Consider the following 17,352-nt stretch of genomic DNA (forward strand, 5'->3'; position numbering starts at 1 on the left):
ATATGTAAAATCACTTTAAGATGTTTGGATGAGACAGGGCTACTGCAATCCAGAGCATTATTATCTTTCTGTTGGTGAAGTGCTCAGAAATGAATGAAGCATATAGGGTGAGGTTCCATCAGAGTCATGTAATGAAGCAAAACATGCTGTCATTTTAACCCAATTTGTTTCCCTCTGTACTGCTGCCTCACCAGTTTGTTCAAACCTCTCAAAGGAGCTCATCTAGTGTCAGCTTACAACTTCCACACCTAGCCCGTACTTTACTCCTGGAATGGGTAGGTATCCCTGCCCTGCAAACTCTTAACTGCTGGTTCAACAGACCTGCCAGGACAGGTCCCTGCAACATTCCCCTCTGTGGGCAAATGGTAGGATGCCAGAAATATTAGACAGGAACCTGTTCTCCCAGGAATGTAAGTAATTCATAGAAGGAAATAATTTACCATTTTCCCAGCTGGAATAATTAAACAGCTAGGCACTGTCCTCCCAAGCTGCAGAAAAGAACAAACGAGAGGGGAGAAAAAAAAAAGATCTGGGATGTCCTGTAATATATTATAAATTCTCTTCCAGACTAAAGAACTTTAGTTCTGTAACTCTTTCCTCATCAGCCACGTTTTCTAAGCCACTGACCATTCTCACTCCTCTCCTATGAACTCCAAACTGGAGTTCATTGTTTCAAAAAGAAGTGACCAAAACTGGGTACAAACCTTCAGCCAACATTAACCAACACCAAGAGGAGTTAACTTCACAAGTCCACAGAATATACCTCTGTAAGCACCTTACACCTGCCAGCACAGCTGCCTTTTTCATTACGGCATGATGTGGCTGGATTTAGGTTCAGCTCGTAACCCATTAAAACCTCAAGATCTCTTTTGCAGAACTGCTACCTAGTCACTTGTTCTCTTTTGCTATCTGCAGGGTTCATTATTCCTGTCTAGATGTTAAACTTAGTTATTATTGAACTGCATTTTACTTTCTTCAAACCATTTTTCCTGACTCCTTTTGAATATCAATCCTGTCCTCTAAATACATAGGTGACGCTTTCCATCCTCATGCTGTCTCCAAATCCGGTTAGTGCTCCTCTCTAGTCTGTCACTCAAGTCACTAGTGAAAATACCAAGTACTATCAGACTCTTCAGAAATGCACTCAAAACACCCTTTTATTCTGACAACAAACAGTAACTACTCGTAATGCTTATTCGACCCAGATTTACTTTCTCTCTACCAGAGACTTATCTAAAATAAATTTTTTTAGTTTGTTTAAGAGAACATCAAGGGAGACAGCACAGAAGCCTCACTCCTGCCAAGCTGCTTTACCTGTACACCTGCTCCTCTTCTTGCCAGGCCAGTACCCAGGGAAACCACAGTGCTGTGACAATTCCTTAGCAAATTCATAATGGCTTTTGCTTTTGCCTTTTTTCTCTAGCTTGGTTGTTGGCATTTTTTAAAATTTTGTACTTTTCTGGGAACTCAAGTTAAATCTTCCATCTGTAATTTTCTCATAATTTGTAGTTTCAAGACAGGTACTATATTTACTGCCTTTCAGCCTTGTGATACAACATCCATACCAAGCGAATTCTCAGAGACAGAGACCTGCAGCTCTGTAGTTACTTCAGCCCATTCTCTAAATTCACTAGAATGAAATTAATTTGGGCCACTGAACCCAAAGACGTCAAAAAGCCTCTGCCCTGTCCTCCGGGAGGTGAGAACACATGTATTCTTCAACGTATGAGATCAGAGGCAAACATTAATATTCCAGAATTTCTCATGCTCTGACTTGGCATTGCCCCGTTAGCTTTCCATTGTGCTTTAAGGTCACTAATTAATGTATGCCCTACTTTTCCACCCAGGAATAGATTTGGGCTGGTTTTTTATGTCTTTGAAATGCAGAGTGTCTAGAGAGCACCTGATCTGCCACATGGGTTTGGGGTCTGCTTTGTGACATTTGAATTCTGTTTTGGTAGCATGCAAGAAATGCTATTGTCTAACATCTTTTGTAAGAACCTCTCAAAGCACTGAAAAATTACATACTAGGGCCAACTTTTTCAAGATTAGCTATTAATTGAAGGTACTTTAGGATACTCTGCCCATAGTCTTCTGAGGTGTTGAGCAACAATATTTATAATATATTATTTAAATCTATGGAAATTTACTGTCCATAGGTACATATCAGTTCAGTAGACAGCATAAAATACTTGTACTCATATGGAAAAACTCTTTGCTTCACAAAATTTTCATTCAGTGGCTAAGACTCACTAGAAATCTAGTGACGTTTTCCTAGACTTCCGTCCGTTCTCACATAGGTGAGAACACACTGCAGCCTAATTTGACATCCATTGACTAGCAGTAGTTTTCAGCAGGAAGACTTAACTGCCAGAAAACAAATGGGGCACAGCATAATTCAGTCACACCTGTTTTTTTCCTCCCTAACCCTATAAATATACAACAGGCAACTGTTTTCAACAGGGAAAATAAGCCAGATTTATCTATGCATATGTACATAGGACTGTGAAGGGGATTGCAAAATTTGGCTCAAAGTGATGGTGTTCCTTGCTGTTGAAAGTCTCCACAGAAAGTCATTTTAAAAGAGATATTCAACAAAAATAGGAAAAGATCACGTATACACAAACAGAAGCTTTTCCCACATGTAAAGACACTGTTAAACTGCAAGATTTGAGAAAGAATGACAAAGTAAAATTTAAGAGAGAATGAAAATGTGGAAACTAGAAATATATTGGACTGCGAACTGGCTGAAGGGAAGAAGCCAGAGAGTCGTGGTCAATGGAGCACAGTCCAGCTGGAGGCCTGTATCTAGTGCAGAGCATCAGGGGTCAGTACTGGGGCCTGTATTATTCAATATATTCATCAATTATTTGGACGAGGGAATAGAGTGCACTATCAGCAAGTTTGCTGATGACACCAAGCTGGGAGGAGTGGCTGACACGCCAGAGGCTGTGCTGCCATCCAGAGACCTGGACAGGCTGGAGAGTTGGGCAGGGAAAAATGTAATGAAATATAATAAGGGAAAGTGTAGAGTCTTGCATCTGGGCAGGAACAAGCCCAGCTTCCAGTATAAGTTGGGGAATGACCTATTAGAGAGCAGCGTAGGGGAAAGGGACCTGGGGGTCCTGGTGGACAGCAGGATGACAGGATGACCATGAGCCAGCACTGGGCCCTTGTGGCCAGGAAGGCAATGGTACCTGGGGTGGATTAGAAGGGGGATGGTCAGTAGGTCAGAGAGGTTCTCCTGCCCCTCTGCTCTGCCCTGGTGAGACCACACCTGGAATATTGTGTCCAGTTCTGGGCCCCTCAGTTCCAGAAGGACAGGGAACTGCTGGAGAGAGTCCAGCGCAGGGCAACAAAGATGCTGAAGGGAGTGGAGCATCTCGCGTGTGAGGAAAGGCTGAGGGAGCTGGGGCTCTGGAGCTTGGAGTAACTACTAACGTAAAAATACGCATTCTTGACAAAATAAAAATTGCAATTCTTGTACACTCACTATTCTAGCAGCACCGAGTTTCACAAAAAAATGTAAGATATGCCAAGAATCACAATAAGAAACGTGACAACTATCAATATTTAGCTTGGAAAGAGAGAAATAAAGGAATACTTTACAGATAACCGAATAGAGAACCCATATGAAGAATTCTTTTGCCCTAGCAAGTCAGATTTGATGATGTGTTCATTAGTGACCTTCACTGTTCAAACAAACATGCACGTTTCTTGTAACAGACATGGGGCCTAGATTTCCCTGACAGAAGAAATTAGGCATGTGCTTTTGATTTTTTACCTGTTTTCCTGCTGATACTCTTCACTTTAATCCAGCTGACCCTGCACTGAGCAGCGGGAGTTGGACTACATGATTTCCTGAGGTCCCTTCCAGCCTCAGCTTTCCTGTGAATCTTTCCAATGGTATTTCTGCTAAATAGATCTCGTTACAAAGTAGAAACAAGAGCTGGGAAAACCAAGCACCTTATAGATCCGCTCTACAGACGCCCAGCCGCAGAGAAAAATGGTCTCTGACCATAGGATAAGATCTGCCAGAGGAAGTTGCTGTGACCACAACACAAGTTGACAAAGAAGGAAAGGATGAGGTTGCTTCCAGTAGCAGACCGACCTTTTTACCAACAAAGAACTAAAGCTGACAAAAGCTTCTACAGTCTGTAGTCCCCCACAATTCTATAATATTATAAGTTTTGTCCCATACTTATTTGGTCAACCCGAGAAAGCTACACCAGTAGAATGAGTGAAAAAGTGTATTACAAATAGAGGTATTTAGGAGGAAGGAAAATGCTGAGCTGTTGCTGTTATCAATTCTGATACAGATCTGTGGGGCTTTTACAAAATATATTTATATTTTAATATATTAATTTTTCTTCTGAAATTATTATTCTGAGGACAGAGTTAGCGATAATATAAAACTGTACTTCCAGTCCCTTAATGAATATTCTTTATCAGCTGTGCTTTAAGCATTAAAAACAAACACCTATAAAAAGTCTCATTTGCATTACTTTTTATGTATTAGAAAACAGATTGGTTTTTGCAGCACGTTTAGTTTTACATCTCTTTGTTTAATGTGGTAATCCCCTTAGATCAGTTAATTATGTTTTATGTATCATTGAAATTCAATATTTTAAGAGAAGAAATGAGCATAGTTTCAACCTCTTTCTATCTAGCTGCTCCCAAAAATGTAAGATTCCATTTCAATAAAAGAGTTAATTTTTCACGCTAAGGAGAGAATGGACAAAATCCCTGTTAGAGGGGCCATGGATCCACCAGGAAGAATCTCTTGTGCTGCATAAGCTGCATGATGATATATGCAAATGCAACAGGAGTACTGGGGAAAAACATGGGGTTGATAAGATTCCTGTTTAATCTGAGCCCTTTTCTTATTTCTAATTTTCATCTCTATTAAGAATTTTTGTAACAGCAGCAAGTATGTGTATATAATTCAATACACTTGCTTAAATGATGCTTCCTTAATGAAGCAGATACTGTTTATTCAGACTGTTTATTGTGAAATGCTGCACACGCAGTTTTTGGACGTTTGCTGTTTCTGTGAAATTCCTTTCCTTTATTTCAAGGGTGTTATTACCTCATGTTTTGTAGCTAATGAAATCTCTATTTTCTAAAGTCACTGGGCCTTCATATAAGTGAGGGGTGGAGAAGGCTACTCGTTGTGTAATAGAACTGAATTTCTGCTAAAAACTGTGAACTTCACATTTTCTATGTTTTATTTAATATAGTTTTAGGGGTGTTTTAATACTTTGCCATAAGATACTTTAATTAACCATAATTTGGGACAGAAAGAATTAAAAGTATACTTGTTGTCTCAGTTACCAGTATAGAAGACACGCTTACCCTGGAGCAATCCCCTCAAGAGATGGACAGACAAACAGACAGATAGAATTTGGAATTTGTTAAGAAACAGTGCAAAGCAGATGTGCTATTTTGAGTACATACATAGCATTTAAAGGAGATTCTCTGTTGCTTCAGATATTCATCAAAAAGACGAAATATTTAAGAATGGAAAAGACTATTCACATGGTCTCTATTTCTTAGGTGCTCTGCCACTAGAACACTTCAGAGGTTTAAGCCCTGAAGAGGGGTATGCACATCACAAATTTCTGCATTCTCTTTTCAGTGTTTTTTGCTGAGCACAGGGACCATTAATTAGTTAGTGCTGCTCTCCTGTTCAGTCAGACAATGGCCAAATTTACCAAAAAAATGAATAAAAAAGCACCTCCTATTTCACAAGGCAGATGGAGCTGGCTGAAAAGTTCATCCTAGATGAACAAATCACATTATGTTGCCAAAATTTTGCATCAAGCATTTATGTCATACTGGCTTGAGCAATGTGCTTTTAAACAAAGAAAACTGGGGAAAGAAACTTAGCTTTGTTTTCCTCTTCTTCTAGAGGAAACCGTTTTCACAAAGCCTGAAGAATTTTGCTGGAAGAGTTAAAATCACATAAGATGAAGAAGTAAAATTAACTGAAAAATCAAATAGCTGTTCTTGATATTTTGCTTTTAACAGTCAGGAAGCAGTGCTTATGAAACAGAAATGGGCTCTAGGAATAAATAGGGACTGGGAAAACAGGTGGGTGTAGCAGAGGAGTACTTGGAGAGTGGGGAGGGTAAAGGGGCAGAACAACCACTGGTCACTTTGCAGCAAAGCAGAGATAAGGTTAATTGGGTGAATGAACTTTGGTGCAACTTAGTCCATCAGATATGGCCATATTTACAGTATTTAGAGACTCTTACGCTGGTCTCATATCTCATAACTGTAGGTAGGGGTGGTGGTTTTAGCTGTGCCTTTTCTCTAAACTTCCTTCATTTTCAGATCTTCCTCCCCTGAGAACTTTCTTTGTATTAACAGCAGACATTATGTTTTCCAAGGCTTACAAAGAATGAACATAATCCTCCCTGGGAAGTTTAATGACTTTATGCACAACTTCTTGTTTTGTTCACCATATTAGATTTGCATAGGGGAAAGGGACCTGGGGGTCCTGGTGGACAGCAGGATGACCATGAGCCAGCACTGGGCCCTTGTGGCCAGGAAGGCCAATGGTACCTGGGGTAGATTAGAAGGGGGTCAGTAGGTCAGAGAGGTTCTCCTGCCCCTCTGCTCTGCCCTGGTGAGACCACATCTGGAATATTGTGTCCAGTTGTGGCCCCTCAGTTCCAGCAGGACAGGGAACTGCTGGAGAGAGTCCAGCACAGGGCAACAAAGATGCTGAAGGGAGTGGAGCATCTCCCGTGTGAGGAAAGGCTGAGGGAGCTGGGGCTCTGGAGCTGGGGAAGAGGAGACTGAGGGGTGACCTCATTAATGTTCACAGATATCTAAAGGGTGAGTGTCAGGAGGATGGAGCCAGGCTCTTCTCAGTGACAACCAACGATAGGACAAGGGGTAATGGGTTCAAACTGGAACACAAAAGGTTCCACTTAAATTTGAGAAGAAACTTCTTCTCAGTGAGGGTGACAGACACTGAACCAGGCTGCCCAGGGGGGTTGTGGAGTCTCCTTCTCTGCAGACATTCCAACCCGCCTGGACACCTTCCTGTGTAACCTCATCTGGGTGTTCCTGCTCCATGGGGGGATTGCACTGGATGATCTTTCAAGGTCCCTTCCAATCCCTGACATTCTGTGATTCTGTGCTTTTTCTTCTCCCTCTCTCCTGTCTTCCTAATTTCAAATCACTTGTATCTCATCTTGTTCTCAGCAGTTAATCCTTCCTGAAGGATTAGCGTATTTGTATGCTACTCATTTTGCAAAACAATGTCAGCCCATATTTTCTCTTAAGGTTCTTTAATCTCCAAACTGCCCCTCATTTATTCTTCAGTCTGCCTGTCTGTCTGTCTCTTGCTCCTCCTGGTATTCCAAAGACAATGCTTTAAATTACAAAACTCAGTTCTCAACTTGATGCTGGGCTGTGAATAACTTTGTCATTTTGGGGGCAGGAAGAGTAGACTGTTGGGATAATCATGCATTTTCCTTTTCATTTCTTTACCCTATGTTTTTTTTTCCCTCTCTCCCTTTTCCCTAACTGAAGTGTTTGCTTCTGCAAGTACCATCTCTATCTCTCTGGAAATGTTACCTTTTACACTGCAGTGAATTCATGCAACGGAAACATTAAGCATTCTCTGATTTTATGTGTTTAACACAGCGTGCAATGCAGTGCACATGATACCAAAAAACATCCACCCTGGGTGAAACCAAAGGCCCATCTGCCCCAGTATCCTCTTTCCAGCAATGGACAACATTAAATGCCTGGAGAAAAGCACAGAAACAGCAAATACAGTTTGCAAGTCACACACCTCTTAATTCAGAGCTGCTGTCCATCTATTTAATAAGCCACAATGGATTTTCCTTTCCACGAACCTGTCCAGCCATCCCTTGAATCCATACAAGCTTTGACATCTACAGCACCCTGTGGTAGGGACTTGCACAGCTGAGCCTCATGCTGTGCAAGAACCACCTCGTTTTGCCAGTTTTCAATCTCCATCCGGCCAGGCTCATTTAATGGTCTACAGCTGTTGAATTAGAAGAAGTCTGCCTTCAATGCCTGCTCACCCTCCCCACGCCACTTGTGATTTAACACATCTCTTCCATTCTTTCTCCATCGCCAACTACCAAAGCCCACTTACTCATTCCTTGTATGGATGCTGGTCCAGATCCTTATTGTAATTGAGCTGACATTTTCATGGAACCATCCATCATTACTCTTTCCTCAGTTTTGATGGTCAGCTAAATACCTTCCTTCCCCCCCCAAAAAAAACAACAAACAAACAAAAAACACATACCAAAAAAAAAAGGAAGTCAGGATTGCTTTTTGGTAAACAATGTTTTGTGTTTCTCTTTAAATTTACCAATAAGGTTAAATGCCCTGTCACTGAATCTCATAATGTCTTTTTCCTCTTTCTCCCATCTAATCTTAATCATAACTATTCAGATAACAATATCATTTGCAAATTTTGTCATGGTTGCTTTTCATCTCTTTTTCCAGGTTGTTTGTGAATACATTAAGCAACACAAAGTCTCAGCAGACCCCTAAAGATTACCCCCAGCACTGGTGACCTCCTTCCTTGTCAAAACTGATCACTCTCCTTCACCCTTCATTTTCTACCCTTTAACCAAATCTTTATCCATGCAAAGATCTTTTCTGTGGATATTCAGGATTTCAGTGGAAAGTTTCCTTAAAACTTGGTGACAAAGCATCTTGTCAAAAGCTCTTTTTGGTAACCTAAGCAAATTACCAGCCCAATTTCTGCAGTACACCTGTTTGAAACACTTGAACGTGCTAGTCAGTACAGACCACCACACATATAAAAACAAAACCTAAGTTTTGTGGACAGAAAGGTTATTGCTAGGACTGGATGCTGGGTTTCCTCCTAAGAAATGAGGGCCATTCTCCATTACCTGTTCCTCCATCTTTACCACTTTACATGCAACACTTTTCATGCATGCCTAGGAATAGGTGTCAGCAGAATACATCACTCCAAATCAGCTGTGCTTCTATGAGCTAGCTGAATTACTTACCAGTTGCTAGGTGGATCCTGAAAAACCTTTGATCTTAAGAAGCCAAAGTAGGAGCTTGAGTCTTGGGGTTTTTTTTGTTTTTTCTTTTCAAAGGTTTCCCCAGAAACTAAATGCTTGACCTAGTGCTGCATTACCTCTGACTGCATCCAACTTCTTTTCTTCACTGAGAGTCTTAGAGGTCACTGTCAACTAGACTGCACAACCCAGACTAAACATGCAAAACAAGTACAAACAGCAGTTTGCACTGATTCAGTTTAATTCAACGTAAAACTAATAGAAACTGTTCCAATGAAAACTGTGACTTACAGCAGCTTTGCCTGATAACATTAAGGACCCAAAATAGGCAGTAACAGGTGAAATTCCTCTCTGTATACATGTATTGTAGTCAGACATTTCCGAAGCAAAACCACTGCAGTCACATAGCCCCTCTACTTGGTTATCTGCACCTCTGCTGTTTCTCTACTTAGCACATCACTGCTCAGTGAATCAGTCATTCAAAGTTTTTTGTTTTTTGGTTTTTTTTTAACATACTCAGCTTACGACTGTGCAAATAAGATTCCCAAATCCATTCCCCAGATCAAATAAAGGTAATTACAGAGCTTACTGTGGGCGATTCCCAGTGGGAGGGTGGGAGTGGCCACGGGTGGGGCTGCAAGGTGAATACTGTACATGCACAACAGAGAAAATGGGAATGTACCACACCCATCATAAAACATGCTGCCACAGCCAGCAACAGAAACCATTAGGGTGGATCATCATACACACCTTCTCATAAAGACAGAAAGATGGCATGAGATCCCAAGATGAACTCTCAAGTCACAGGGAGATGAGCGTGACTCACTGAGAGAGAAAAGGAACGTAAAACAAATTATGAGACTACTGAAGAATCCGTGCCATGTGTCCCCCTCGTTCCCCCAACATGAAGCTCCCCACAGAGGATTAACAGGGTACAACGCATGGCATACAGCCCTTAAGCCATCAATAGGTAATTCATGGGAACATCTTACAATTAATCACATTTATTACACTGGCAGCAAGGAAAAGGGCCACAACACGTTACATGTCAGGTACAGAGTAGCTGACAATTCCCGACCCACGTTACTTATGGCATTCAGTGGTTCTCATGGTTTGAAACATCAACCAATTTCAACTCTTAGCATGTCTTTAAAACCAACTGACATTTGCCTTTCAATTCAAAAGTAATGGCGAACAGTAAAAAAGAGATCTTATAGAAAATATTGTGGAGAGTCCCTAGAACTGGAACAGCCAAAGTAGAAGGGACAGGGATACTTTGGAATACCTCAAAAGAGCTAATAATGTGAGAGAAGAAAGAAAAGTGACATGGACTTTATTGCAGGGAGAGGATAGGAAAGAGGATGGATAAAGGAATACTTAGGAGACAACCTACATAATGATAAGAGAAAGGGACACTGAAGAAAACAAAAGTTTATGTGAAACAGGGCTATAAAAACGTTAAGAGTGAAGCACAGATGAAGGGACTGTGAGATACCTGGAAAAAAACAAAGCAGTAATTCCCAAGCGTATTCTCCTAGCTTTCAGCAATCAGTAGTTCATGAACTTATCGCTTTATCTATTGTCCAATTTAATGGCTGTAGCTGCTTTGTCATTGCTTCTTCCTAAGATTTTTTTATAAGTCACATGACTGTACTGACAGCTTTACTATACTTGTTGCATCTATACATGGCCAGACCCCAGATCCACTGCAGAGTAAAACTTTGCTTTGAATTCAGCACAGGGAATTCAGTTACATACTCGCTATGATCAGGCCATGAACAGGCTACGCCGTTATCTCTTGTGCTGGTTTGACCTGTCAACCAAGTTGGTTATTCATGAAAGAATCACAGAGTTTCTGTATCGTATTAACTACTTCAACTCTTGGAACTGTGTCTGACTTCATGCTTAGATGTCTAGTATAAAGCAATGAAATTTCATACTCCTCATTCAGGAAACAGCACAATCATTCATCCAGAAAACAGGACAGAATATGCAAAGGATAGGGATTTGAAAATACCATCAGAGTTGCAAAGCCGGTAGGGAGAGCTAACATCTTTTTTTATTAGGTTAACTGCTGTAGTTGGAAAGATGTATTAGTGTTTATTATGAGGAAAAAGGTGTGGGGAATACCAAGTTCAAATGACAAGCTCATTCACCTTCTCAGCTATTTTTTTCCATGCTTGGTTTCTGTTCAGTGCCTAGTTCTCTTTCTGCTGAGCTCACTATAGTGGTTCAACACCTGTGAGGGACTTTTCTCTATCAAGGGCTTCTCAAAAGATGGGTCTGCCCAGGCTGCAAGAAACATGGAAGTTCTTACAGTGTTTTTATCTCAGACACACTACATGAATTCGTAGCATGTTTTCTATTTCTGCATAAATGAATCCTTCAGCATTAGAGATAAAATATATACCCAAAATGAACAGGATATGCAGTGCAGCTGAGGGGAAACTTGAGTAGAATCTACACTTCTAAGGAGTTCTGAAAACCAACTGCCTACATGTAAACTCACCTGGTGTTGTAACTTTCAGGTTATTTACATCACTTTCAGAATAACTGTTCCATAGGAATTGATTCACATGGAGACACAGAACATCAGGCAAACTGTAATGCAGCTGTAGCCAAAGCCTCTTTCCACCTTGACAGTTACTATGAAGAGGGTAGGAAACACATGCCATGTAATATGATGCAGAAAGCGTCTCATGGTTGCAAACTATCTTCACCCATACTTGAGATTATCACTGCACCGGCCCTGATGAATTAAGCTTATTTTCTACATGCTCCCACTAAATATGCAAAAGTTATTTAAAGAGATAGCTAAATGTGGGCAGTAATCACTAGCTCACCATCAGAGAATTGAGCTCAGAACACTTGAACAAGAAAGAAAAATAGCGTAGTTAAGTTAAACACAGACTCACAAACAGATCTAAATTCAGAAGAGTAGAAAATACAATCCTTACAAGTTCTGCAAAAGCTATTTAAATCTCCTGTAATCAAGATCCAATACATTTTATAATGAGAAGCAATAAACCAGCAAGAAATTGATGTGGCTAAACCACAGTTTTCCTGAAAATGTCTTCTAAAAATAGGGCAAGCTTTAGGGACAAGAGTGTTAGAGATGAACAAAGCAATCATAGCTATCACCAACCAAGATCCAGCACAACCTTCGGCGTCAATCTGTTAGGAATAAGCTTAGAAAGAAGGTCTTGCGTTCATTGTGAGCCACAAAAAATTCTGATTCTCATTAAAAAATTATTTTCATTCTGAAAGTTTCCTATATAAATAATTACACTTAAAAATATTCCTATATGCATAGAAAATTTTAGCCACAAAATTTTGGTCACTTCTACAATATCTGGAACTTGACATTATTGGGGGAGAGATTTTTAACTGCAAACCGAAAAGTGGCATTCTAAACCCTCATGGCTTCTCTGACTCCTTTCTCATAAAGGACTCAGGAAAAAAATCCCAAATAGTTATTTCTTTCCTGCACTGGAAAACATCAGTGTGATTTGGAGAGGAAAAATATGATTTAGTGTTCTGGGGAGGGGGCAGAGAAGAGAGTAGATGAGACAAGCCTGTGTCAAGCAAGGATCAGTGAGCTGCCTAAGGCACGCATGCAGAATGAATTACGAATTGGGGAACATCCAAACACACCTTCCTCTCATGAAAACTGATCTCAGCCCCAAGGGATGGATGGATGGAGAGGGCATTTACAGTAACATCCAGCGTTGAGAGCGGTTCGGGTTGCTCCAACGGCCCAGTGCCGAGCGCTGGTCAAGTGTATCACCGGCAAAACGCCCTCCGCTATCCAGAAAAGACACAAAACCAAGAATTGTTTAAACTATGGATCTCTGCCACAGGACTTCAGTCATGCAGAGCTAATAGATCAGCTGCTGCTACCTGGCTTATCCAAACGCTCAGCTGAGGTTACAGTTTCTCACTATTTTCTTTTTTTAAAGATAGTTATCTTATCATAGGAGCCTAGGATTGTCACGCAACATTTACAAAAGTTAAAATGACATGGGTTGGGGAGGAATGGTTCCAGCTACATCTGGGATAATCAGACACTTTTTTCCAAATAAAAGCATCATTGTTTTCTTTAACAAGTCCTACATCTAAGCAACCAACAATTTCCTTAAGCTCTCTGTCTCCCCGAAGCAATTTATTGTAAATGATTTATTGTAATCCGGATTATTGACAGCCTCCACTGACAGTAATTTCTTCTCTCTTAAGGAAGATTTGTCAGTAAGTGATCTGATTTCCCTTTGCTAAAATCTATATTAACAATGCAAAGTGGGTTTTTTCCCTTATATATTATTTCTACAGAATAAAGTTATTCTCTCTAAGGCACATTTTAAAAACAAAAGGCAAGATTTAAAGAACAATAACAAAGATTTTTCAGTATGTTAATTTGGCAGTTTCTGCTGATCTGTATTCATAGCCTGCTGTGATACATATCGGTGAAAGTAAAGTCACAAATGGCTTCTAGAGTGAGAAGTTTGGACTCCAAGAAAAAATGAGAAAGTCAGAAGTACATGGCCAGAGGTTTTTCTTTCACAGCAAGACATAATAGGGTGAAATCGGTGTGCTCAGCTCACTCTCTGAAATGCCAGTACACCAATGCGTGCAGCATGGGGAATAAGCAGGAGTTAGAAACCTGTGTTAGGGCAGGAGATTATGACCTAGTGGCAATTACGGAGACATGGTGGGACAGCACACGACTGGAATGTGGTCATGGATGGCTATGTCCTTTTCAGGAAAGACAGGCCAACCAGGAGTGGTGGTGAAGTTGCTCTTCATGTGAGAGAGCAACTACAATGTATTGAGTATTGTCCAGGCACGGATGAGGATCGAGTTGAGAGTCTATGGGTGAAAGTTAAGGGGCAGGCTGGCAAGGATGATACTATTGTGGGTGTCTATTCTAGGCCACCAGATCAGGGTGAGGAAGTTGATGAGACCTTCTACAGACAGCTGAGAGCAGCCTCACAGTCACAGGCCCTGGCTGTGGTGGGGAATTTTAACTTCCCTGATGTCTCTTGGAAGGACTACTCGGCCAGCCAGCCACAGTCTAGGAGGTTCCTCCAGTGCCTTGACGAGAACTTTCTGATGCAAAGGGTGGAGGAGCCGACTAGAAGAGGTGCACTGCTGGACCTCATCCTCACTAACAAGGAGAGTCTGGTTGAAGCAGTAAAGGTTGAGGGCTGCCTTGGTTGCAGCGACCATGAGAGATGGTGGAGTTCAGGATCTCATACGGCAGGAACAGGATAGCAAGCAGAATTGCGACCCTGGATTTCAGCAAGGCAAACTTTGGCCTTTTCAGGCAATTGCTGGGGGAAATCCCATGGGCAAGGCTGCTTGAAGGTAAAGGGGCCCAAGATAGTTGGTTAGTGTTCAGGGACTGTTTCTACCGGGCACAAGATCAGAGCATCCCAACACATAGGAAGTCAAGGAAGGGAGCCAGGAGACCTGCGTGGTTAAACAGGGAACTGCTGGGGATGCTCAAGTGGAAGAGGAGAGTTTATAGATCATGGAAGGAGGGGCTGGCCACTTGGGGAGAATATAAGGCTGTTGTCAGAGGGTGTAGGGAGGCAACTAGGAAAGCTGAGGCCTCCTTAGAATTAAACCTGGCGAGAGGGGTCAAGGACAACAGGAAGAGCTTTTTCCAATACGTGGCAGATAAAACTAACACCAGAGGCAATGTAGGACCACTGATGAATGAGGCGGGTGCCCTGGTGACAGAAGATACAGAGAAGGCAGAGTTACTGAACGCCGCCTTTGTCTCTGTCTGCTCTGCCAGAGACTGTCCTGAGGAGCCCCGTACCGCTGAGGCCCCAGAGGAAGGCAGGACAATGGAGGAGTTTGCCTCAGTTGATGAGGACTGCGTTAGGGAGCAGTTAGGCAATCTGGACATCCATAAATCCATGGGTCCGGATAGGATGCACCCATGGGTGCTGAGGGAGCTGGCTAAGGTCATTGCTGGACTGTTCTCCATCATCTTTGCCAAGTCTTGGGAAATGGGAGAGGTGCCTGAGGACTGAAGGAAAGCAAAGGTCAGTCCAGTCTTCAAAAAGGGCAGGAAGGTGGACCCAGGTAACTATAGACCGGTCAGCCTCACCTCCGTCCCTGGGAAACTGATGGAACGACTTATCCTTGGTGCCATCTCAAGGCATATCAGGGATAAGAGGGTCATTAGGGGCAGTCAGCATGGCTTCACCAAGGGGAAGTCATGCTTGACCAACCTCATTGACTTTTATGAGGACATAACAAGATGGATGGATAATGGCAGAGCAGTGAACATGACCTACCTTGACTTGAGTAAGGCATCTGACACAGTCTCCCACAGCATCCTTACAGATAAACTGAGGGAGCTGCTTGAGAACGGTGCCAATCTTAAGACTGAAGACAGCACTGTGATCATAGATTTGGGATTCTTCCTCAGATGGGAGATCCCTTTGACATGGATTCTTGACAATGGCATTAAATAACTGCCCTTGAATGCAGATTATCAGCTCAACATTGTTTTAGTACAAGGCTGCTTCTCATTCAATGTTCAGTAAAACATTTTCACTATGCAGGAGAGAATTTTTATAGTATTAAAATAACAGTAAGACTCCTCCTTTCCTACCAGCCTCCATGAGACAGCAAAAGGAAATTCATAAACAGAACCTGGTGAACATCTTGGAGAGGAGGTACGATAGTAATTTGGTTGTCCTGGACCTTTTGTATTGACTATCCAAATAACCATAAGAACATAAAAGCTTCAGGAATTATTATACTTTACCACACTTTTGACTTACCTATTTTCTTATTTCCATTAATCTGATTTTCTTGAAATCAAGCTCCTCCTTTTCTTTATTTGTGACCATGTGTCAAATGTCTCTTGCAATGCAGAAGTCATTAGTCAAGAATCAGAACTAAAGAACAGCTTTTTAATAAAATTCTAATGCTTAAGACCACAAATTAGGCAGCTGGGTTGACAATCTGCAGTATAAAGGAAAGGTCAGATGCAGTTTTGTATAACCTGAAGTGGGAAACCAGCATTAAGAGGGCAGACAGTGTGGAACACTTACAAATATACACACACATCTATTTCCTAGTTGTCAGTTTTCCCACCTGCTTCTTTTAAGATGCACGTCAGTCAGAAGTGCACCTCCTCATCAGCCTCCAGTTAAGCTACTGGGAGAAGAATCTGCACCCAAGACATTTCTGAACTTTATCTAACATCATTTTTTCCTGATATACTACTACAGGTCTCACACTTGATTTCCAAGCCCCATTGTGCTTTATCCCCTTGGGCAGCGCAGTCTCGCTCATCATAAATACAGATTTCTCTTTGAACTATAAGGGCAAAAAAGGTTTTCCACATTTTTAAGTGATATATCTTTGTTAACCAAACCTCATAAACCCCTTAGCTATTTACCTAACAGCCATTTAAACGCGTGGCAAAGACTTTGCAAATTAACTCTTGACGTACAGTGGCTTTTTCTCCCTGACTTGTACACCTGAAACCTAAACTCTGAACACAAGACGTTTTTACATAGATACACACTTGGTGCAGCATTATGTGCATGACATAAGAAGAGGATGTGAGTCCTCCTTTTGTAGTTTTACTGTATGGTTACACTGAACAAGGACTGGGAAAAAAAAACATGATAGAAAACAAAATACTAGAAGATGAAATTTGTTCCTCTTAATCCAAAGAACACCATCAGATATGTCTCATATATCCAAAGATCAAAGATTGGGAACTTGAAAGGACATACAACTCACAAAAATAGGTATGTAATGATGAAGCAATTTACATATCTCAGATACATTTAATCATGCAAAACAGAACAAAAAGGCTGAAGGGATTGGTACTAATAAAAAAAGTAGGAGCAAAAATATAAGTCTGTAGTAACTCTCAATCTAAGTAATTATAGCCTGAAAAAGCCTTTTCTTTTCTCTGGTCTCACTGAAAGCAATGAGGTTGCATTTATATAACAATCTCTCAATAAAGCAGTACCAGTAAATTTGCATGACCCCAAAGCAACACATTTTCATTAATTTATGAACCTATAGAAAACAAAATAATGACTTATTTTGTAAAAATTGTGCAGTAAATCCATATAAACTCTATCACATCTTCACTGTAATTGCAGCTACACAACATTTCTTTGAAAGCTAAAGATTCAACTGTATTAGGAACGTTACAGGATGGGTTATTGTCCAGCTGCACATCTAACACTGTCTAGTCAACTGCACATAACAAGATGGTTTCTTTCACAGTTCAACTTTTAGAAAGTATTTACTGTAATTTGGTTCT

Source organism: Streptopelia decaocto, assembly GCF_964273445.1.
Source record: "Streptopelia decaocto genome assembly, chromosome: 18".
NCBI classification, from domain to species: Eukaryota; Metazoa; Chordata; class Aves; order Columbiformes; family Columbidae; genus Streptopelia; species Streptopelia decaocto.